The 23,835-nt window shown below is 39.3% G+C and overlaps 1 long non-coding RNA gene across 1 annotated transcript in view; it reads right to left on the minus strand.

The window, feature by feature from the left end:
- Positions 1-10,523: 10,523 nt before the first annotated feature.
- LOC129463797 (uncharacterized) overlaps positions 10,524-23,835 on the minus strand; it is a 67,704-nt gene continuing 54,392 nt past the window's right edge. Inside the window, exon 2 of the long non-coding RNA XR_008651290.1 lies at positions 10,524-12,500. This is a non-coding gene — a long non-coding RNA (uncharacterized lncRNA). The remainder of the gene's footprint in view (positions 12,501-23,835) is intronic.

Consider the following 23,835-nt stretch of genomic DNA (forward strand, 5'->3'; position numbering starts at 1 on the left):
GAGGAATTCAGACGATTCCTTCAAAACTGTCGTCCTTATTTCCTTTATTCACAGAACCAGTTTCACAAGAAACAAGCTCTTTACCATCTCCCTTTACTCAACAAAACCTGTATTTTTCTTTCCCTTATAAAAGTTTGATCAGTTATACAGAGAGAATCACCATAAAAAGACAATAAAGTGTTTAAATATTTCTTGGGTTTCAAACTCTGACAAAAAGAAGTAGTCCCAGAAAGTGTATATAATCGTCTTCATATGAATTCTCAGGGTATAAGAAAGCCCTGGGCCGAGGCCAAAATAAGAAGTGTTGAGCTACCCAAAAATGACTTGGCTAGTCAGGAGGGTAAGAAAGTCTGGGATTAAAGCAGTTTTCATAAAGTGTTCATTGGCTCAGTTAGAATAGTTGCCTTCCTGTTGGCAAAGAAATCATAAGGGAAACAACATGCGAAGACCCTGCTGTTTCTCCCACCCATGACTGTTTTTCTTTTGATTCGTTTATTATGTAAGAACAGCAGAACTCTCCAGATGGGAATGAGGGACAGAGTCTAGACATCATTTATTGGCCACTGAATAGTGGAAACAAGTCTGCAACATCGACTATTTTTCTCCTTTTGGACTCCTCCCCCCACCCCAATTTACCACTTGTTTTACACTGCACACTCTGAAAAGTTAAACGATCCTGACACTTAGAATTACTCAAAAGCTAGAAAGATATTCCCAATGGTGTCAGGAACGGCTGCTCCCTTTTCCTGAGACAGCTACTTGGGCCAGTTGCTCCATCAGAAAGGCCTGCGATTGCTATCATGTCTGTGGTGTGTTTTCCTGCTACTCCTAGAAGGTTGCTTGCAAATGAGTAGTAAATGAAGAAGCAGTTGATCACAGTACACCCAAGAGCAGCTTTTTCCTCCGCTGGCAATGTTACTGAAAGACTCCTCCAGTTTTCAACTTGTTTTACTTCCTCTATTTCATAAAACTTTACCAAATGTTCACTCGGCACCAGGTGACAAGGTAAGCCAGAGAAATATAGTCAATAATACAAAGCCACTTAAATGAATCTACATTCAGGTTAGTAGGACAGATAAAGAAGTTAGTAGTTTCAGGTCGCTTTTGTGTGACCTGGCCACTGCTTACTGCTCTGTCCTCGTAGCTCAGCACTTGTTTCTCGCAGTCTGCCCCACCACACCGGGCTCCCCCAGTCCCTCCGATGCCCATGCTGCTTCACGCTGCCAGCTTGGGACGCAGGCTGCTCTCCATGTCTGTGACGGTCTTCCTTGGCTCTTCATTTGGCAAATGTCTATGAATCCTTCAGGTCTTGGCTTAGAGGACACCTCACCAGGAAGCCTTCCCAGAGCCCAAGACTAGGTTCAGTGCTGCTCCAACATGCTCTCCCACAGAGCACGGTGTTTCTCACATCATATCATAAATGCTGAGGCTCAGAGATACAGGGGATTGTACCAATTCCCTGTATCTCTGAGATATGACGTCATGTCTGATACAGGGTAGATGTCCAAGACATGCTTATTGAATGAGTGAATGAATGAATGACCAGACTAGAGCTATAAAGGAATTATTTTTCAATGTCTTTTTACCCTAAATCCTTACCTAAGTAGTTTTATGGAATTGTGTAGAGTTCCTCTGGTGTTAGAAATTATTTTAAGGCTTTATGTGACTATTTCCAAAATGGTAGTTGGTAATAGGGTAATAAAACAAGAAGCTTCTGTGGTTAAATACATTTGTCAAACTCTGGAGTAAACAAAATGAAATAGATTTCTTTATTGCAGAAAAGTCTCAAAAGCTTCAAAATACTCAGATGAAATGTAAGTCTACAAAAGGGGGCTGTGTGAAGTATTGTCTAAGCTTCCGTGGGCCAAAGAACCCTTTCATAACGTACACACCATGCCAACACTTCTCACGGGCTGCATGTCCTGCCCTGGGCACTGCTTATGGCCCTGAGGAGAAACAGTGAGTGAATGGGGTCCCTGTCATCCAAAAAAAATGGCTGTCCAGTCAGGACAAACAGACAATAAACAGCCAAACAAACACAAAGTCAAATGATCAAATACAAAGAGGAGTTTAAAAATCCTTTCATCAGCGCTGCTAAGAGAATAAAATAATTAATGAAATCACGATTGGAAGGGGTGGAAGAGTGACTAGGGAAGAGTGATCAGGGAAGTTTCATGCAACAGGTACATAAAGGTGAGAAGAAGCTGGTCTCAGTACTTCACACCTGTAATCCCAACACTCTGAGAGGCTGAGGTGGAAGGATCACTTGAGGCCAGGAATGCCAGACTAGCCTGTGTGGCGTATAGCTAAATCCCATCTTTATACAATTTTTTTTTTTTAATTATCTGGGCAGGGTGGCATACATCTGTAGTCCCAGTTACTTGGGAGGCTGAGACAGGAAGACTGCTTGAGCCTAGGAGTTCAATGTTGTGGGGAACCATGATCACATCACTGCACTTCAGCCCGGTTGACAGGCTGATACATTATATGGAGTGAGACCCTGTCTTACAAGGAAAGAAAAAAAAATGATGAGACAGAGTCCTTAATGCAAAGATCTGAACAAAAAGTATCCCAGGAATAGGGAGGAGCAGGTGTAAGGGCCTTGAGGTAGAGCAAGCTCAGTGTATCCCAGAACAGAAAGGAAGTTCAGAGGGGGTGAAGCCTGAGGAACAAAAGGAAGTTATGGTGGGAGGTAAGGGCTGAGAGTCAACGTAGGCCAGGCAGTACAGGGCCATGTGGTTCCCATTCAATATTGATTAAAACAGGAAGCCATTAAAGAATCTTGAGCCAGGGCCGGGGAGCGGGGGCAACCGGGGTGATCTTTTTTAAAGATCATTCTGTTACCTCCTTTTGTCATCTTAAAATTTATAGTCAAAGGATGAAGAGAAATTTCAATTAATGAAATACAAACAACAGTGGCAATGAAATCAACACATATTATTTTGACATCAAGAAGCAAATTGTAGCCGTGGCAATAATAAAAATTCAGATCATACAAAAGCTGTAACTCATTTAGAGGAAGAAACGAATTGCAAAAAGAAATAATAAATAACTTTTTGGACTGTACCAATGACTAAAGAGAGTAAACTGCATGAACACATTGGGAGAAGATGTAAGTTTCTCCCTGATTTTCACAAATATAGTGAAAACTCAAAATACACCACTTCCATGAGTGAATGGATGTTGTCATTTCAAAGAGTATGTAAGATTAGTCATGGACCAAGAATGCTTGAAATGACTTGAACTCTTACAGCTCATCTACGAAAGAGACTCAGTAGAGGATTATCCACATTTGACAACAATCCTAATAATCTACGTGTTACCAGAGATGCGTTGTGAAGCTAAAAGTAACTTTTCCAAATTATTTTAACCAACAATCCTGGAAAAAAGGCTGAATTATTTTTTTCTATTTTCCCAACAGAACCTAGTTTTACAAATTTTTGTTATATGTCAAGGCAAAATAAAAGTAGCTCCCCGAACCCCTAAAAAAAGAGGAGAAAAAAATGTTATGAAGTTGTGTTAGGACATAAAGAAATCTTATTTTTCTGGATTTTATGTTTACAGCCTTTGTAAGCTTTTTAAAATGTATAATTTGTTATGTTGTTTCTGTCTCTCTAAACAAATATTTGCTTTGGTATTAATTATATATTTCTAAGTTTATACTATGTTTCTTAAAGAGGACATTGCCAACCTGGGTCTATGCTTGCATGGAGGTGTGAGACAGTCAAGGAACATAAGGAACTGGATGTGCATGGATGATGAGTGACTAGAGATGAATAATGGACACAGCGAAACAGAAAGGATGACACAGGAAGTCCAAACTACTAAAGTTGCTGGGCAGGGTGGTGCAAGCCTGTAATCCTGGTTACTTAGGAGCCTGAGGCGGGAGGATCCCAGACCAGCCTGGGCAACATAGTGAACCTCTGTCTCAAAAAATAATAATAATAAAATAAAAATAAATTGAAATATCCTTTTCAAGATTTAAAAGTTACATATAAATTAAGAAACAGGCCAGAGAAGACAACATAGCTTTGGAGGGCTGAGCAGGCTATTTGAAAATAGTCTGGAATAAAGGCCAGCCATATTTCCCCATGAGGCAGAAACTTTAACTTTTCTAGACACTGTGATATTAACTTTCCTTTATAGACTCCATATAATGTATCATGAGAATAGTACCACCTTATCAATTAAAAGAACATATACTCTAAAAACATTTACTAAAATTTAATTAATAGCATTTAGTAAACTTAATTTAGTGTAATAAAACTTGATAATGTAGAAAGTTATTGCCTGGGTTTTTAAAATTTTTATGTCGTTTTCCCTGAAAAAATATTAAAGAGCAAAGTAATGCCTATATATGCATAACAGAATTAAAAGTTTCTAACAGAAAAACTTAAAAGGCATCTCTGAGGATTAAAACGTAGAGACTATGATCATATTTTAAAATTTATATTTACTTTTGAGTAAACAATAATATATTTACGTGTTTCATAAATCAATGACAACAAAACTTTTTACAATGACACTCTCTGTCCTGTCCTTATTGCCAGTTCTCCTCTCCAGAGGAAATAAGTGTTATGATTTTTTTTTTTTACGAACCATCCCAAAGATAGTCCATTCATTCTAAAAATGTATATACATTTTATACCTGCTTTTGCACAACTGCTCAAAGTGTTCTGCACCTTGCTTTTTTTCACTGAACAACACAGAAGAAATAATTTTAGATGAGTATCTGAAAACCCAGTATTTGTAATGGATGCAGACTTCTACATGACATTAATAAAACAAGCTTCCTATTCAGAGACATTTACGCAGAACTAGATTTACTAAATATTAAAACATATTATAAAGCTATAATGATTAAAAGTGGTACAAGAATTGTTAAAGAGATCAATGGAACAGAATAAGAAAGTCCAGAAATAGGCTGGGCGCGGTGGCTCGCGCCTGTAATCCCAGCACTTTGGGAGGCTGAGGCAGGTGGATCGCGAGATCAGGAGATCGAGTCCATCCTGGCTAACATGGTGAAACCCCGTCTCTACTAAAAATACAAAAAATTAGCCGGGCATGGTGGCAGGCGCCTGTAGTCCCAGCTACTCGGAGGGTTAAGGCAGGAGAATGGCATGAACTCGGGAGGCGCAGCTTGCAGTGAGCCGAGATTGCGCCACTGCACTCCAGCCTGGGCGAAAGAGTGAGACTCTGTCTCAAAGAAAAAAAGAAAGCCCAGAAATATAACCTTGTTGTTTTTAGCACATTTTTCATTAAATTTATTTCAAGGTACTTAATCATTTGTATGGGATTGTAAATTGGGTCTTCGCTTGCTGTATAGATTCTGTATATATTCTGCATATTCGTTTTGAGTGCCTCTAATTTATGGAAGAGTTTTTCAGTTAATTGTCTAGACTATTTGAAGATATGCTACTATACAATTTGCCAATAAATAAAATTGTACCCTTTTTTCAATTTTCAGTTTTTAAATTTTATTCTCTTGTCAGATTGCATTGGCTTATAGCTCCAGAAAAGTGCTAAAGACCAGAGACAGCAAACATCCTGGTCCTATCTCTTATTTTAATAGGAATGTTTCTAACATTTTTTTCTTGCTAGTCATAATACTATCTTTAGCATTATTATAAATATATTTTATCGTGTCAATGAAGAATTCATCTATACTTGTTTTATAACAAATTTTCTTTTTATTAAGATTGGCTATTACTTATTCCTTTGTAATATCTGGGGAGATTAGCATATAATTTTTATGCTTAAATTCATTAATGTGGATGAGAATTAATAGATTTATAAATATTAAATAGGCTTGCATTCCTGAAATAAACACATTGATCATGGTGTATTTTTTAAATGTTATGGAATCCTATATGTTAACATTGTATTTGTTTTCATATTATTATTTATAAATCATATTGGACTCGCCCATTTTTAATGGATATTGGTTTTGTGGTCAGTGTGAAAAGGACTCCCTGGCAGGGTACTTGGCCTCCCCACTGCACCCAGGTGTCCCCAGATGGAAGAAGAGAGTCCCTTCACACCTGCAGAAACAGGATCACTGACCTGACCCTGGCCCTAGGTGTCGGCCCTTGGCATAACTCTCGTTCAGTCCTTGACAGCTGGTGCTCCAGCCCACCTGGTGTTTTCAGTAGGATTCCCACTGGATCCAAGGAGAAATGGGCCTATCTGGGCTGCCTTCTGCCAGGCCTGGGGTTCTCTTTCCTGTTAGGTTAGATGCCTGGATAAGACACAGGACACTGGCTCTGTGTTGTCCCTCACCCGTAGGATCCCTCATCAGTCCACCTTCCTCTTCCTTTTTTTGGTACCCTCCTTTGGTTGTCTCTTGGGTTATTTCCAGAGTTTAAAGTTGTATTTAGCAGGGAGGAGCAGGAAGAGAGGACTTGTTCAGACCTCAAGTTCACAGTTAACTGAAAAGATATTATATGAAATCTCAGCATTCATAATAGTGATGTCATTAATACCAATCTCAGTGACCGCAGATTTCAGGATAAAAAACAAAACATCTTCTTCGCCTAACCCTTCAGTACACTTATTTTTAAAGTGGGCTTCCATTTTGTAAAGCTGGCGTCAACAGAATGATCAGAGATGTGCGCAGCTTCCACTTGTTTCTAAACATTCGTGAATTTGGCTTCTTGTCTTATTATTTTTCCCTCCAACACCTCTGTGTCATCACAGTGAACACATTTGGCTTTTTTCTTTTCTAGTAAACAACTAAAGATTTTCTACCCCCATTTCTTTTTCCCATATCTCTTTTCTGCTAACATGATATCCCATAATAATTTTGATAATGTGATGTCACAATGGCCTCCTCATCTCATTGAGGCTCTATAAACTCTATTAACCTTATATTCCTACAAATACCAGATCCTTTGTAACAAGCTCTAAGATGTAGGCTTCGGCATCACACAAATGTTTTGATACTTGATAGTACTTAGAAGAATTGGGCCACCAATGGAAATCTGGGCATATTTTGGTACAATTTTTGAGCCATGTAGAAGGTTCACAACTGTATACATTAGGGTGAGATGTATGAAGACAAGTGGAGCTTCCTTGTTTCTTGGGACTGATCCAATTTCTCAGTTTGTCAAACTTAGTCTGATCCAATAATTCAAATATTTCCTTAGGGAAATTCTGGGTATTCCATATCTTTTGCTCTTCTCCAAGGTAACTTCCAGGCCTTTTAGGTGAGCCTGTTGCAGTCTGGCTGTGGCATGAGTGCCAGAGAGCAGGGCCCTACAAATGCATAGCATTCTGCAATCTCCCCTGTGCCCTAGGTGAGCTGCCCCTCCCTGAGCCCACAGCACTGCGGTGAGCCTAACTCCATAGCCATCCAGGCATCGTGATGGCACTTCTTTCCAAAATCCTTGGTCTCAGCCACCTGCCTCATCCCTGAAGATTTTGCAAACTGCAGCCTTGGCCTCAAGCCTAGGAGTTTTGACTCCTTCATCATTTTCTGCAGGGACTTTAAAAATCTCCTGCACATCACACACAGGCTGTGGGACCAGGAGCCTGCCTCAGTCCTGTTTGTTTCGCCTCCTCTTTCGGCCAACCGCACACATCATGCTGGATGCCACCTGAGCCCAGCTTCTCCTGGGAGAAACAGCTTTCCAGCTATAGCACTTCTGGAATGTCCTTGGGGTTTTGCCCTACCTCTAGCTACAAACTCCCCCACTCCCAACCCACACTGGGTTCTATCCATGAAAGGAGAGATCAGGATGAACACTGACTTTTCTCCCTTAGCACTTTCTTTTTTATTTCTTCCATCAGCTTCCCAGCCAGGAAAATGGGGGACTCTTATTTTTCCTTGCATCTCCTCAATCTCATACTCCCTCCTTTCTTCATATGGAATTCAATCTCTGGGACCCTTATTCTCTGGGACTCACTCTTGTGTTAGGGGAAGTCCCCCTATCAATAAAGGAGTACAAATCAGTGATTTTCAAAGTATTATACCTGTAATACACAAAGACACTTACTGACCTATTTTGTCCTCTCTGTTTGAAGCACATTCTTCATCACATCTTGCTCACTAGAGAATGCTATCAGCAAAAATCTTCAGCTCATGTAATATTGATTGGGGTGGGTGAAGGTGGATGAAGGTGTATGTGTGCATTTCAACTTTAAGACAAGTGAGAATTAATAACCAGATAAAATTAGCAACATCGAGTCTAGTAATAATACATACCACATTGTCATTTCCTGCCAGAGGAACACTGGAGGCATGTTCAAACATTTATCACTATTTAGTATCCAGTTTTCATGAAGTATTTTACTGTCATCCCTAATTAATTCTACCTTTCAACAAGAAGCTCGGGATTGGCTGCTATTGTTATTCTACTCTTATATGTCAGGGAACTGAAGCAAAGGTTAATTAAATGACTTACTCTCATACCCATAGGCTACATTGGCAAGGCTGTGTCTTAACAGGGCTGCTGGCACAGATGGCCCAAAAGATGGAAATTTAAGTAACCCTGTTCCAGCAGGGGGCACCAGCTACATTACAAACTTGGGTACACCCTAGTATTCTGCTGGTTCAAAATCTTACAAGATGGTATACCCAAGAAAAAAAACAGACTCCAAGTGTTGCGAAGAGGACACCGTTCCCTAGTATCCCTCACACCGATTACAGTTCTTGGGATATAGACAGACTTTAACAAATCAACAGTCACCTTCCTAGCATGTTTTAAACAGTTCAAGACAGGAGTTCTTACCCCCAAAGTTCAACCCATGATGATTTCTATAATCTTATGATCACAGTTATACTTTCATTCCTTTTGGTCTTCAGAATTTGAAGGCCTCATTTTTAAAACCCTGTAATAAAAATCTCTGGGAAAGGCAACTCCATTAATGGAAATGCTCCGGTCGGTGCTTAGGGAATTGGAGACGTGCAAAGCATAAGAAGGAAGAGTGTGTGGTTACAGGATGGGCAAGACGGTCTCCAAGAAGGTGATGCAGGGACACCACCAACCAACTGACTTCCTGCGTCACGCTCTTATTTAGAGTTATGTCTTCCAGATTTAGTGAGTTCTGAACTCTTGCCTCTTTATATCCCTTAGGTGATACAGTTTAAAGAAAAGCACTTAGGCAGAATTTAGTTCTAATTTTGGGTCCATCGTGAGCCACAGGAAGCGCTTTAAAATTTTCATTGCAAAGAAGGTGTTTTCAAACAGCCAGAAAAGTTCCCTTTAATTTTTCGTATCTATTTGCCTAAACAGATACAATGAACTCATCCAGTGTCAAATCAGTAATATGAGTACAAATTATTTGAAGATCTTATTAAAATGCAGATTCTGGTTTTGTAGGCCTAGGGAGGGGTCTGAGATTCCTCATTTCTCACCAGCTCCCAGGTGTGACCACTGTTGTTGGTCCCTATGGAACATGTACTGAGTAGCAAGAAGCTAGATGACAAAACATGATCCATCTTCCTCAGCTTTCAGAAACGGACTGTGCAGAAAGCAGTCTAGAATTCATCAAGATACCCTCTCCCTCTCCACATCAAAAAGGCCATTTCAAAAAAGGGTGTCACATAAGCAAAATGCTTTAAACTCCAAGTGAAAGACGATCTCCAATGAAGGAGTTACTCCTGGTTCTTCTAGGAGAGGAGGGAAGCACAAAAGTTCCTAGAGACATAGAGAGACTCTGTCTTTTAAACCTTCTATATTCTTTGCAGTAAAATCAAGATGTAAAAGTTGAGACCTCTACTTCTTTGGGGGGATTGTTTTTAACCTAGAAAACAACACAGCAGTTGTTCAGCATTTTGTTTTAAAGGTGTACTAATAGAAATAGCCCCCAAGTATTGCACTGCACCAAACTGATGCAAGATCTACATTGAAATTTTTATGTTGACTGAGTCCTTATAAAAACAGAATTAATATATTATTGGTCTAGAGGCAGGCGAGGGGAAGAGGGTAGAAAGTGCTCTGGATGGGGAAGAGGAAGGAAACACTTATTAAGTGATACATACAGCGTGTTAGACAATGTATTAAACTTGGTGTTCCTAATAGTCCAGTGAGTAAATAATACTAGCTTCATTTTACAAGAAACTGAGATTTAATCAGTTCATCTAGTTTTAACTAGATTTAATCATCTAGTTCAAGTTTGCACAACTACTGGAAGCAGTAAAGCCTGCACCAGCATCAGCCTCACCCTGTTAAAACACAGATGGCTAGGCCTGCCCCTGGAGTTTCTGATTGAGTGCGTCTTGGGTGAAGCCCAAGAACCTGCCTCTCAAAGGGGCTCCCAGTGATGCAGAGGCTGCCCGTCTGGGGACCACAGTAAGAGCCGCAGCTGGTTCTAGGCCAGGTGGTTCCACAGATGAGATCAAGCTTTGTGGATCTCAGGAAACATGAATGCACTTAGAAGAACAATGTTAAAAACCTGGATCCTAAAGAGAGTGGCCCAGGAAGAACCCAATGTAAGCCACCATACATGCTATTGTGTTTGAAGACATTATTATTTGTAATCCATTATAATGGAAAACAAGGAAAGAAAAATCAGAAATTCTCTTTGGCATCACTTTCTGTATTTTTACTGTTGATAACAAAGAAATCAAAAAATAAATGTTATATGATACACACATACACACACACGTCTATCTTCAGAAAAGAAACATACATATATTTAGAAGCAGTTGTAGTTTTTCATTTTCCATGTGAAAAACTGAGGATATTCTTCTCCAGCTTGATTGTTAACCATCAACTAATTTCTCACTACCCTCATACAGTACAAAAACAACATGAATTTTTATGAGGCATAATTTATACCAAAAACTCCCCTCCATCTCTCCTCCATATTGTGAATGAGACCCTACAGTGATGAAGACTCCTTTTCTATCTTTCTAGATTCCTGAGGCGTATTTCCGAATTTGGAATCAGTCTATTTGACAAGTAGAGGCACATCGCTACCACGGGGCCCCCATCCGTGGGTGTGCATGTGTTTCAGCCATGAGAGTGACAGAGGCCAGAACACGTGGCTAGACTCTCGCCAAGTCCATCAGACCGTTGTTAAGAGGGCTGGAAGAGCCAAACCACAGCACCATCAATGCTGTGATTTATGCTTTGAAAACACTCCAAGTGGAGCAACCACACATTTATCAATACTAATGCAGGAACTGCATCTGTGAGAAAAATAAGAAAAACAAGACAAACAACAGGGGTAGTAGTGGTCACACTCTGTAAAGGAAGGGTGTCCCATAGTTTAATAAACTTTTCTATCCCAACTAAATCCTATCTCATCATATCTTTTTAAAAAGTGGTGATTTCTCCTGAGAAATAAGCAATCTAGACCAAAATCTCCTTGATGATAAGAGGCCATTTCTGATATACTTTGGTTTTCCTACTTTCTGAACTGGCTCATATGTGCTTACAGGTTGCAGAGACAGTGCAGAAGTCAAACACAACCTTGGATGCGTCATCGCTTCTGGCTCTGCAGGCCCTTTCTGGACCAGTGTTTTCTGCTGTCCTTCCTTCTGTGCCTACTTGCAGTCCCTTTGCTGGGAACTGACTCATCCAGAGCCTTTGGATTTGCACTTGATGCCTGGGTCTGGACTCTGCTTTTGTTCCTAGGCATTGTCTCCAGTTCTCTCTCTTCCTTTCCAAATGCTACGGCCAGCTCTGCCCACTGGGGATCCCTGCATGGCTCCTAGAACCCTGGTACTGATGCAATCACTGGCCAAGTGGCCCAAATGGAAAAGTGGGTGAGGGAGACTTCAGACGCTCATGCAGCACCTAATAGGTAACTGCACAATGAGGGTTTCATAAGGGATGAAGGAAGAAAGGAAGGAAGGAAGGAAAGGAGGAAGGGAACACAGGGTGCAATGAGAAAGGCTACTCTAGCCTGCCTGGGCAGGTCACCAGCAAATGTCTATAGAAAGCCCAGAAACAAGTGGGGCCACAGGCCTCAGAGCTGATGTCCACGCGATTCCTTTATTCTCTTTCCACCATTGATCTCAGATTACAGTTCCTGTGCAGATATTTAATAAACTTCTAAAAGTACGTTAATAAAATCTTCATACTTTCATACTCCCTAATATGCCTTTCATTCCATTCTATCTCAAGAAAGCCATTATGTTTTAGTAATTTTACTCAGATAGGTCTTAATGGAGATACATATTTTTCTTAATGGAAGATGTTTTTGAAAGCTTTTCTTCTCTTCTACCTCCATTCGCAGTCGCTTTAGAACCAAAAAAAGAAAAGCTAAGTTGAGGAACCTCCCAGTTATTCTATTTGCTTTTGAATGGCAAAAGCCCCCCAGTTCTTATCAGAATAGCTCATCCGTTCACTTATTAATCACAGGAGGACCACTGAATGTCCAGATTGCTGCGGGCCACCTCCTACAACATAGAAGATCCTTCTGTGAAAAAGCATAAATGAACAATTTTGACTCATCGTCCATTCTAAAGGAAACAGCACAAACAAAAAGTATGTGTGTCCATTATGGAGAAATCCGTAATTTTATTCTCAGCAATCCAACTCTGTTGAATCCTGCGGAGTATATGGAAAAAAGATAGGATCATTGGAAATGCTACAAAGAGTTTTCGAAATGAAATTTTAGCTCAGGCTTTGACACTTACCACACATGTACTTTTTTAAAAAGCTGCATGACATGATGTTACAATTAAAAAGAAAACATCAAAACATGTTGTCACATGCAAATATAAAACAATGGGCCGTGTCTTAGAGCATCTGCTTCAAGTTAACTGCAGATGTGAAATGTTGATAGAAATTATTATCATTGGTAGGTGTTTTGTACTTTACATTATATCACAATTTACTTAATTGGTTCAGACATATTTTAATAAATTTGATCTTAATCCAATCAGGCAGAAGTGTTCTGAAAAATTTACGTAATTGTTATTATAATACCTGAATGCTCTCAAGTAAAGTGCTTTCAACACTGTCTAGGTATTCAGGAATTCGGAGTTTGGTTTTCAGGGTCTATGAAAATCCCATAGACATTACGATATGAGGTTCTTTTTCCATCTGAAGAAATTTTCACTCCTTTAATGGAAAATCTCAAAGAGAATTTTGGAAAAAGACAAAAAAGGGAGACAGGAGGCCTTTGATTATCATATTTTACATCAAATCACATGTATCGTTCTCTTGGCTCTGCACCTAGGACCTGTCCCCACTGGATGGTGACAGAGGCAGATCACAGCAAGACAGCCTAGCTACTGAAGGCATGTGGCTGAGAGAATCCTGGTGTTCCAGGTGAAAGTTCCAAGACGCTGTATCTTCGGGTCACTCTGGGGTCAAAGATAGTTTCCTATGAGGCTTAGTGGCCAATTGCAGTTCCGAAATAAATAAAAACAATAGAAATAGATAAGCATCCATGTTGATGAATATTGCACTGTACCTGGCACATAATAAACACTCAATAAAATGAAATAAAACAAAATAAGATTAAACAGCAAGAGAACATCATGAAATCTAACTGAAAGGAACAATACATTTAAAATAAAGCATGCATTATCACTTTGTTATCTAGACTGAACTGTTCAATATAGTAGCCACATGTGACTAATTTAAATTTTAATTAAAATGTGATGAAATTTAAAAATTAGTTCCTCCATTGCACTAGACACATTTCAAGTGACTAATAGGCACTTAGGACTGTATGTACACTGTAGCAGACACAAAGATATAGCATATTTTCATCATCAAACAAGGTTCTGTTTAAAAGTAGCGCTGCTCTAAACAATTGCCTGGAACACTTGAAGGAATAAAACACGGCTCTGAAATTTCTGATGGAGGAAATACACAGAAAGGACAGAGCAAACAGTACTTTACAGAAAAGCTAACTCATGTGATACCCAAATTGAGGAGAAAAAAGGCTGGGCGTGGTGGCTCATGCCTGTAATCCTAGCACTTTGGGAGGCCAAGCTGGGCTGATCACCTGAGGTCAGGAGTTCGAGACTAGCCTGGTCAACATGGTGAAACTACGTCTCTACGAACAATACAAAAATTAGCCAGGCATGGTGGCACATGCCTGTAATCCCAGCTACTTGGGCGGCTGAGGCAAGAGAATAGCTTGAACCCTGGAGGCAGAGGTTGCAGTGAGTGAGACCGTGATACTGCACTCCAGCCTGGGCAGCAGAGTGAGACTCCATCTCAAAAAAAAAAAAAAAAAAGGAGAAAAATATACATTTTTATGGGGACATACAGAATACCTGGAGATTTGTTTTGAGGGTGAAATCCCAGGGGAAAAACCACTCAATCATCTAAATCCATCTGCTTATTTTTTGTGTTGTAAAATACAAAGAGGGAAAAATCATTGTTTTAAATCAGGTTAATAAGACACTATTTGATGTTATTTTTAGTGTTCAATGTAGACTTACAGTCAACACATCAAAGAATGAAATGATCTATGATACTCGGTGACAGGCAAAAGTACATGGAAATAAAAATTTATGGTATAAGGCATTATTTTCAATTTGGTTTTTCATATTTTTCTTTCAGTGGGAAGATAGCAAGTCTCATCACTTACAGCTTTTTTGTATGACTTATGATGACAATCCACCTTAGTGGTTGAATGCACCATTAAATTTTATCTTCAGTATATTCCCAACATGAAACCTAAATCTCTATTAAGCCTCAGCAATATAATGCAGTAAATTTCTCCAGAGTAGGGATAACCATTACATCTCTGTAAAAAAACATCATTTTTTCCACATATGAAAATGGTTAAACTAAAAATTTAATGACTGAATCTAGAAAAGCTCCTTTAGGCCACAGAAAATGAGTTTAATCTGTGAATGTGATTTATGGCTGTCGGGGCACCAAACTTCATCATGCAGCCAGAGCACACAATAAAATATGTTGCAATACTTGCCCTTCCTAATGATGCCTGTCTTTGTCCTATGCACGTATTTAGTACCCTGGTGATTCTCTCTGAGCTATAAGAACATCTATATACACCCTGCTAGATGAGGCAGATGTAACGCCAGCTATCAAGATTACTGACCTGTGACTGAAATATTGCTCAGAAGTAATGTTTTTCTATCCTTAGAACTACAGCATTCTATTTCATCCTGGAGGTAATTTGAAATATACAGGGGGAGGGTGAAAGTATTAAGATAATGAATTAAACAAGACAGCTACTTAAATTAAGTCACATCCACCCAATTAAGCCAATGTACTGGGAACTACAGCCACTTACCATGTAGTTGTGAATGCAAAATTATAACACAAATTTTCACTGAATGAACCAACAGTGTGTATTCTCAAGGAATCTGGGGCATTTTTGTTACACAGGAAATGCTAATCAAGGTAAGTTCAAGGGACACTGCTTTGATCAGTTATAGCTTCTTGCCAAATAACTGAGGTTTAATTTAGCCACATATTCTCATTACTTTATAATTAATTGAAATTTATGCAATTTCTTAGCCATTTAAATATGTATTTATAATTTTCATATAGTTCATTATATCAAGAATGAATGAACATGTTAAAGAAAAATATTGTTGGTACATCAAATGCTGATAAAAGTTAAAATATGCTATTTTGACATATTTTATATGAAGAGGTATTCAAATATTACCACTAAGAATTTCCCTCATTAATATTCACACATTTCAAAGGTAAAAATTTGTAAATTTTCGCATAATATTTTGCCATTGTCTTATCCCTGTATTATTTATTTGCTGTGTAACAAATTAGTACTCCAAAACTTATGCCCTAAAATAACACATATTTATTGTTTAATACTCCTGTGGGTCAGAAATCTGGGCACAACTTAGCTGGGTCTTCTGCTTCAGGGTTTCTGACAAGGCTGTGATCCAGGTGACATTTAAGACCACAGTCATCTTGGGGCTCAAGTGAGCTGGAATCAGCTTCGCAGATCTCTCAGTGGTTGCAGGCAGAATCCTGGCCCTCAAAGACTGTTGGACTGAGGGCTTCAGCCACTTGCTGGCTTAGTGCCATACCATCTGGCCCTGTCCATTACAGCAAGCTCGGGGTAGAGTGAAGAAGAGTATACCAGCGAGATGGAAGTCACAGTCTTCTATACCCTAATCCCAGAGGTGACATCCCCCCACTTTTATTTACTCTATTTGTTAGGCAAGTCACTGGGTCCAGTGCACACTCAAGAGAACCTGAATACGAACACTCAAGAAGACCGATTGACTCCAGCAGCCTAGGGGAGTGAGTAAAGAGTTAAAGAGCGGAGTTACCAACCTATGTAGGAAGTAGAGATGAAAGGATAGGTTTGAGGAAGGAAGCGATAATGAATTCAGTTCTGTTTAGTTTGAAGTCTCTATGGGATGGTCAGGTGGAGGATGTCCCGTAGGCACCTGACACAGGGTCTGTGAGAGGCCAAGCTAACCACATAGATAAGAAAGCCATTAGCACATGAGAGGTAGTTTTGGGAGCAGGGGTAGAGATAGAAAATATGAGAACAAGGACAGAACACTAAGGAGCTCCAACATGTAGGACCAGGCAAAGAAAGAGGATCCAGAAACGGAACTTAGAAGGAATGGTCACAAACATAGAGTTGTCATCATAATAATATTAAAGAAAAGACAAAAGCAGAAGCGAAGAAATAAGAAAATAAGAAAGAAAAAACTTCTGTTCCATTGTTAAAGTGATACAAAGAGATAAAATAAGACAAGGAATTAAATATGTCCATGTGATCTGATAATTCAGAAGTCATTAGAGACCATTAACAAGTGCATTTTCATTTGCTTAATGGTGTGGAAGATAAATTGTAATAGGTTTAGAAGTGACTAAAAGGTGATGAAGTGATGGCAACCCGTACAGGCTACACTTCAAGCTTAGTCAAGATATGATTTTTCTTTCTCCTGTCAATGTGGTGAATTTTTGCAAAGAGTGTTGGCAATGGTGTAAAAATACGGTACTACCATCCAATTCTGGTAGAAATAATTAAAAACTGGAATATTCTTTCTGAAAGGCAATGAATATTGACAGCCTCTCATAACCTCCGCATTTCACGCTAGGAATGTATTCCAAAGAAATAAGCAGGGACGAGGTCAGGCACAGTGGCTTGGCTCATGCCTGTAATCCCAGCACTTTGGGAGGCCGAGGCAGGCGGATCACGAGGTCAGGCGATCGAGACCATCCTGGCTAACACGGTGAAACCCCGTCTCTACTAAAAATACAAAAACTTAGCCGGGCGTGGTGGTGGGTGCCTGTAGCCCCAGCTACTCCGGAGGCTGAGGCAGGAGAATGGCGTGAACCTGAGAGGTGGAGCTTGCAGTGAGCTGAGATCGTGCCACTGCACTCCAACCTGGGCCACAGAGCAAGACTCCATCTCAAAAAAAAAGAGTTCAAGACCAGCCTGACCAACATGGCAAAATCCCATCTCTATTAAAAATACAAAAAATTAGCCGGACGTGGTGGCACATGCTTGTAATACAAACTACTCGGGAGGCTGAGGCAGGGGAATTGCTTGAACCCAGGAGATGGAGGTTGCAGTAAGCCGAGATCGCACCACTGCACTCCAGTCTGGGTGACAGAGTGAGACTCCATCTCAAAAACAAAAAAAAAAGAAAGAAAGAGAGAAAGAAAGAAAGGAAGGAAGGAAGGAAGGAAGGAAGGAAGGAAGGAAGGAAGGAAGGAAGGAGCAGGGATGAATCCAAAACTTCATAGGTTAATATTATTGTAACAGTGGAAACCTAAAAACATCTAAAATGCCTAACCATGGAAGACATTTCAAATAAATTAAGGAGCACTTTATATGTTGGTAAAGGTAAAACTTTATATTACTATAGCAGATAAGTCCTAAATTCTCAGTGGTTTAACAAAATATACCTTTATTTCTCCATCCAGTTGTTAAGGGATACGGTCTGACACAAGTCCCGCCCTATTAAACATGCAGAGCCCAAAGTCATCTTGAATCTATCTAGTCAGAAGATGGAGGAAGAGAGAAAGAAGAAGGCATAGGCACTTCTTAACCAGGTGGAAGTAAAATACATTCCTTCCATCCCCCCTCCAGATGCAAGGGGAAGTAAAAAATGTAGTCCTTAAATAGGCAGTTACTCCCAGCAACTATTTTCTAGTACGGAAGGGGAACAGGATCTCTGTGCATAGCTAGCCTTCTCTGCCACAGTCCTCTTCTCTGGTCAAAATGTATCCATGTGCATCCTCATTCCTACATACAGGATCTATTCCCCACACCCCAGTAGACTTGGAAGACCCATGCTGAATGTGTTAAGATTCCCTGGTCAGTCTGGCTCCCCACGTGACCGAATGCAGCAGCATTCTGCTTTTCCAACAAACTCCCAAACACGTGTATTATTTCTATTCCCTCTCAATTTTTGCCTACAAACAGAAAAATTTTGCCTGAGGCCATGTAATTTTCCAATGTCCATTTTGTGGGCTGGACAAGATTTTGTTGAATTTGGAAAAGCTGTATTGAAGACCTGATCCTTGATACCTGTGAATGTGACCTTATTTGGGATTAGGATCTTTGCAGATGTAATCAAGTTAAGATAAGGTCATACTGGATTATGGTGGGCCCTACCTCCAAGGATTGTTATCTTTGTAAGGAGAGAGAGATTTAGACACACACACACACACACACACACGCTACGATGGACACGTGAAGATAGGTGAAGATACAGGCAGAAATTAAAATGATGCAGCTACAAGCCAAGGAGTGTGAAGGAGCGTCAACCGCCACAACCAGCAGCTAAGAGGCACAGAGGGATTATTTCCCAGAGGTTTTAAGGAGAATGGTCCTGCCAACCACTTGATTTTGGACTTCTAGGCTTCAGAACTATGAGGGAATGAATTTCTGTTGTTTCAAGGGCCCAGTTTGTGGCAGTCCTAAGAAACTAATATAGTCTGCACTCACTCAACACATCCTACAAATATTCTATTTTCACTTTCTGCATTTATGGCTACAGGCAAATTGATTATTTTTAAACTTATTTTTGGAGACAGTTTAACCAAATGTTTTGTTACCCCATACCCTGGACCTCTGTCTTCCCATGCTTCAGTGCAAGGTTTTTTACTGTTCCCTGCCTGGCATCTAAAAGCAATGTCACATGTTTTAGGATATTTACTATACTAGCACTCACTTTAAGATACTAGTTTCTATATTAAAGTAACACTAATCAATATAACAGATAAACTCCATATTTCAGTGGCTTAATCCCCTGAAATTTTGTTTCTCACTCTGTAAATCTAGCGGGCAGTCAGGGGGTGGGGGTGTGGAACCGTGTTCTACTCTGTGGGGTCATTCATGACCCTACTTTGACAGGGGCTCTGCCAATCCTCAACACATGGCTTCCAAGGTGACCGTGGCCATTGTGACCCAGTAAACAGATGAAAGAAGTCATAGAGCTTGGAGAATACCTACCTTCTTCACTATTTTGGCCCATAAGCTACACATACCACTCTTAATGAGTACTAGTCACACAGCCCTACTGTGATGAAGGTGTCCTGGAAGGACAGCCACACCCCAGAAACAACTTTACAGAAGGGAAAAAGAGCATTGCAATGGGCTGAATGTTTGTGTTCCCATAAAATTCATATGTGAAATCCTGATGACCAATGTGATAGCATTAGGAGGTGGGGGCCTTTGGGAGATAATTGCAATGTAAGCATGGAGCCCTCATGAATAAGCTGAGTGTCCTTACAGAAGGGACAGGCCTCTCTGTCATGTAAGGATACAATGAGAAGTTGGGTCTGCAATCCAGGACCATTAACAGCACAAACTTTGCATTCCAAGACTATTCAAGATGGTGACAAACATCTCATTAAAATACTTAAAATAATTACAAACTTAAAATAATTTACATTGTAAGGCACATTTTGTATTTTTACTCTACCTGTATCTAGAATACATCATTACCAATAGGCAGCAGTACATATGTGGTTGGTTATATATTGATATTACCAGTGTTGGGCATGTGAGTAGGATTATTTATAATTTTTATGTATTTTTTATACATTTCTATATTTTTCTGATTTATATTTCTAATTTAATACATATATGCTTTTGAGACTGAAGAATAATAACTGTTGTTTTGATTATAGAATTAAAGAAGTTTAGCATTGTACCTGGCACATAATAGCTGCTCAACAAACTTTTATTGGATTAATGAATGACACTGGATGAGAATGAAAAGAGAATGGATAGTAATCAGGAGAGCATTTCAGGGTCATGAGAGAGTTTCTGTAAGGATAGGGTATTTGAGCATATGTATAGGTTGAGGAAAAGAACTTAGTAAAGAAGGAATAAATCTAAGATACACTGTTGGAACAGAAGAAGCTGAGATCAAGGGCCTGAGGGGAGACTGGTCTTGGGCAGAAACAGAGACTAAAGAGCAGAGCTTTGCTGAGCAGACAGGCAAATAATAAGGAAGGCAAGGAATTGTTTCATAGTTTATGCATATAACTTTATCTCTGTTCATATTTTATGTATATAACTTTATATACTGTTACCAATATGGAAGAGCTGGTGTTACTCAACCTGAAAAGTCTGTACTCTGACTCCTATAGCCTCTACACCACTAAAATTGTCATGTAAAATAGAAAAGGTTTTCTAGGGAGAGTGAAAGACTAGGAGCTAAGCAGAAGGCTCCAATGGAGTTTTGGGGAAGACAGCACAGTAATGAATAGTCATTGTGTTTAAACTAGGGAGCAATGGAAGATTTAATTACTAAGTGTTCTGTAATGCAGTATTTTGGAAACTTTGTCTCAAGTTATATGCTACTTTCTGTAATTATAGAAATCTAATGTTATTTTATCTAATTTTGATCTGGGTGCAGACAGTGTCAACATCTTGGCTCTAGAATCAATAACATGTGTTCAGGTTTTATGACTGGTGATACTCCCCCTCGGAAACTCCCTTCTCCTGCATCATTCAGGCCACTACAACAGCAGGTGGATCTTCATGATGTTTTTTGTTAGTCTCTGATGGAGGAGAGACTAGTACAGTTTTGGCACATGGACTGAAAATACATAAGACATAGTTTGCAAAGCTGGCATGTAGAAAAGTTCTGCCTTTGTTAAAAACAAAATCTTATCTCAATAACTTCAAATAATTTCACACAATTTCTTATGCCCTAAGTGAGTCTTGGTCTTAGGTATGCATATATGACTTACCTACTTCTTTCCTGCTATTAGCCAAGATCTGCACCCCCTCCTACCCCCACCCCATGTCAGATACACTCAAATTTGCTAGTTTCCATACTAAGAGTTCCACCTACTCCTTTTACACTCAGGGGAAGGAACAAGTACTCGTTGTACTTTCCACTTTAAATATAGAGCACCTGCCAATGCACTTGGCACATAAAGCTTGTGCTCAATAATTGTTAGGTACTAATACACAGAACATAGTGGTCTTTGTACACTGCTAAGAATTACCAGTAGTCCAACAATACACTTCCTAGCTCGCTAATGACATGTGAGTTTAAGAAAGGGCTCAAACCAATCAAGGGAGAAATTTCTTACATTAAAGCATTAGACAAGGAGTGAATTCATTATTCAACAATAAATGTTCTGCTGGTTATTAATCCAGATCCTGGGGATGGTATTTAGAGCTACCAAACCAGCTAACTTCCCTCAGTCATCTACTGCTGTAACAGAGTTTGTGCAAGCAGAGTTATAAAGACCATAAGAAGGAAGAAATCCAAGCTGTGCCAAGGCTACTTGGAAGAGAATTATGATGGAAATGTTTATTAAGATTCCTGATAAACAGTAACCAAAACAGCATGGTACTGGTACCAAAACAAAGACATAGATCAATGGAACAGAACAGAGCCCTCAGAAATAATGCCGCATATGTACAACCATCTGATCTTTGACAAACCTGACAAAAACAGGCAATGGGGAAAGTATTTCCTATTTAATAAATGGTGCTGGGAAAACTGGCTAGCCATATGTAGAAAGCTGAAACTGGATCCCTTCCTTACACCTTATACAAAAATTAATTCAAGATGGATTAAAGACTTACATGTTAGACCTAAAACCATAAAAACCCTAGAAGAAAACCTAGGCATTACCATTCAGGACATAGGCATGGGCAAGGACTTCATGTCTAAAACACCAAAAGCAATGGCAACAAAAGCCAAAATTGACAAATGGGATCTAATTAAACTAAAGAGCTTCTGCACGGCAAAAGAAACTACCATCAGAGTGAACAGGCAACCTACAAAATGGGAGAAAATTTTTGCAACCTACTCATCTGACAAAGGGCTAATATCCAGAATCTACAATGAACTCCAACAAATTTACAAGAAAAAAACAAACAACCCCATCAAAAAGTGGGCAAAGGACATGAACACACTTCTCAAAAGAAGACATTTATGCAGCCAAAAAACACATGAAAAAATGCTCATCATCACTGGCCATCAGAGAAATGCAAATCAAAACCACAATGAGATACCATCTCACACCAGTTAGAATGGCGATCATTAAAAAGTCAGGAAACAACAGGTGCTAGAGAGGATGTGGAGAAATAGGAACACTTTTACACTGTTGGTGGGACTGTAAACTAGTTCAACCATTGTGGAAGTCAGTGTGGCGATTCCTCAGGGATCTAGAACTAGAAATACCATTTGACCCAGCTATCCCATTACTGGGTATATACCCAAAGGACTACAAATCATGCTGCTATAAAGACACATGCACACGTATGTTTACTGCGGCACTATTCACAATAGCAAAGATTTGGAACCAACCCAAATGTCCGACAACGATAGACTGGATTAAGAAAATGTGGCACACATACACCATGGAATACTATGCAGCCATAAGAAATGATGAGTTCATGTCCTTTGTAGGGACATGGATGAAACTGGAAACCATCATTCTCAGTAAACTATTGCAAGGACAAAAAACCAAACACCACATGTTCTCACTCGTAGGTGGGAATTGAACAATGAGAACACATGGACACAGGAAGGGGAACATCACACTCCGGGGACTGCTGTGGGGTGGGGGGAGGGGGGAGGGACAGCATTAGGAGATATACCTAATGCTAAATGACAAGTTAATGGGTGCAGCACACCAACATGGCACATGGATACCTATGTAACAAACCTGCACATTGTGCACATGTACCCTAAAACTTAAAGTATAATAATAATAAAGAAAAAGGAAAAAAAAAAGGATTCCTGATAAATAAAATACCATGCATGGGATGGCTTATTGGTGAATTTGAGCTGTATCAGGCCGATTTTCTTAGAATCCCACATGTGCTCACCAGCTGACCCATATCTTGATATCATCTGCTGGACATTACTGAGATAATAAGAACATTCTCCTGGTATGGGAGTAGGGATACAAATCAGTTTTCTCAAAGTAATGTCAGTATGTGTAAAATTTACCACAACCAGGGGATTGTCAAATATATATATATATAAAATGAGATAATCATTGGCTAATCTTATTTTTACAGTAAGCATGGGATGAAAAAGGTTAGTGTATTCATAACTACTATAAAAAACATTAAAATTATCTAAAAATATCATTACTAATGCTTAAATGTAAAGTTAGCACAGCAGTGAACACGAACATTTTAGAGTTGTAGAGGTTCTAGAAGTCAAAGTCCAGAATTTTCAGGCTGAGAAACACCAACTCTGCCTAATTGGAAACAGTAGCAATTAAAGTAGAGGACTATTAAATCCTATCAATATCTCTTTCAACCAATCATGATGCAATTTTCACTGTCAACTTTGTAATCTGTATTAAAGAATAATATCTTTTTCTTTATTGTGTTACAAGTGATGTCCTGTAGGTCATGTCAAAATTAAAAAAAAAAAAATGAGAATTAAATCAATTTTGTAGATAATTTAGTTCTTATTCATATCTACCAAGATTTTTCTCTTGTAATATTCAGATAAAGATAAGT

This window comes from Symphalangus syndactylus, chromosome 15, assembly GCF_028878055.3.
Source record: "Symphalangus syndactylus isolate Jambi chromosome 15, NHGRI_mSymSyn1-v2.1_pri, whole genome shotgun sequence".
Classification (NCBI taxonomy): domain Eukaryota; kingdom Metazoa; phylum Chordata; class Mammalia; order Primates; family Hylobatidae; genus Symphalangus; species Symphalangus syndactylus.